Source organism: Lactuca serriola, chromosome 1, assembly GCF_051521515.1.
Source record: "Lactuca serriola cultivar US96UC23 chromosome 1, Lser_US96UC23_V15, whole genome shotgun sequence".
Lineage (NCBI taxonomy): Eukaryota > Viridiplantae > Streptophyta > Magnoliopsida > Asterales > Asteraceae > Lactuca > Lactuca serriola.
Genome location: NC_136408.1, coordinates 216,604,863 through 216,606,813, shown reverse-complemented (window position 1 = coordinate 216,606,813; position 1,951 = coordinate 216,604,863).

Below are 1,951 nucleotides of genomic sequence, written 5' to 3'. Positions count from 1 at the left end.
TCGGCTCCTTGCCTGAATTCTCCAAACTCAGACAAGAGTGAGGTTTGGATAGAGTGTTCAAGATCCTCGTCTGTAGAGTACAATTCACGTAGCCTATCCCAAACTTCCTTTGCCGTCGTGCATGAACTTACCAACCTGAAAGTGTCGGACTGAAGGGCGAATCTGATCAATCTTAACGCCTTGATATTGCATTGGAATTTATCCTTTTCATCTTGCGTAATATCTTTAACATCCTTCAGTAGATCATTATACTCCTTTTGAGTTTTAATAATCCTTGACGTTGCAGAGTGAGAAAACGGTCCATTAATAATTGCTTCCCAGATGAGGTATCCATTATCCTCAGATCCTATAACATAGTCTTCAAAGTGATTCGCCCAGACTTCATTATCATGGGTGTATAGGATGCGAATCTTCGTGGTTGATCCAATGCTGTTGGAAATATTGATGGGATTCGATTGCGACTCGTCCATAATGATCGAATAACCTGTTCAAAGATCAGACTTGTAATAAATCAGATTAGGGCAAAACAATAAATATCAAGATACGTCAATAATGAGATGACGACTCAATAAATATCAGTAATTGCGGAAAACCCTAATTGAAACCTTTTCACAGAAAAGAAGTGTATCGATTACACAGCCTCCTGCTCTGATACCAATTGATGAGATTAAAACTTAATCTTGAAGATCGATTAGATCTTAAATAGGTAAATAAAGATTAAACAACAAGAACGCAAAAATAAAGAACAACTCAAGAATGAATCAAACGTGTCGAATGATTATAAAACAACCCTCAGAAGAGCTCGATCAAGAACATCAACTGTAGAGGGTTAAAAGGTTTACAGGAACGATAAAGAAAATCAAAGCTGTCGTAATTCTCTTCTATTGTATTCTAGATCGTTAACCTAATATGCATGCAAGCATATACTTATATAGTAAACCTAACAGGCTCACAGTTGGACAGGCCCAAACCGGAGTACAAAACAATTGGACAAATAGCAGTGCCCAATGACGCAATACTTAAACGAATCTTCAACCCAACATAATTAAAACAAACACTTAAAAACACAAGTAATCAACTAAAAGAGTGAATTAGATTCAGATTTTGTAAGGACTCCAACTTCATGTATGACAACTTAGCAATGCGACTCAAAGATGACACAATATTCGTTCAGTTGTATCTAAGTTGGTACTTGAAAGTGCTAATAAGCTCTAACACTTCCCATTCACAAAATTAATTATCCAAACAAGCTCTTCGATTAAACCTAATCTTATTAACCTAATCTAAACAAGCTCTTAGAATTAGATTATAAGATTGCATGAAGCTTTATGTGAATGTTCCCAACAACACCCAATACTCCTCATAAGCTCGAGAGTGTAAAAGTGTATGAATAAGATTTACACTAAATTCATTCAATAGAGGTCAATTTAATGCATTTTACTTGTTCAATTTCACAAAACAATTACGGATTTTGTAAAAGAGATAACTTGAATGACCTAAGCCTAATTCAAATGACCAATAAGAATCACAATTAGAATCAAACATTCCATAGATGCAAAATCAAATTCATTAGATAGAAATTAAGAACAAACATCATGTCATATGATTGAAGTCACTACCAAGAAGTCAAAACATGAAATTTGAGAAACTAGGGTTCTAGCCACACATGGCTAGAACAAGATCATAAGAATAAAAGATGGAAATAATGTGCAATTACAACTTACAAATAAGAGAAATAATGTTTCCAAATGATAAATGATCAAATCCTTGAAAAAACCTTCGAAATCCCCTCTCAAAATGTGCTCTGATATGTTGTGTGTGTGTAAAAATGGCCCTTAACCCGTAATATGAAAGATAGGAAAAAATGCCAAAAGTTGGTTTCTGGGTCGAACACGGCCCGTGTTGGGCATAGAGTAAATATGACACGGCTCGTGTTCAACAGGGTGAACAA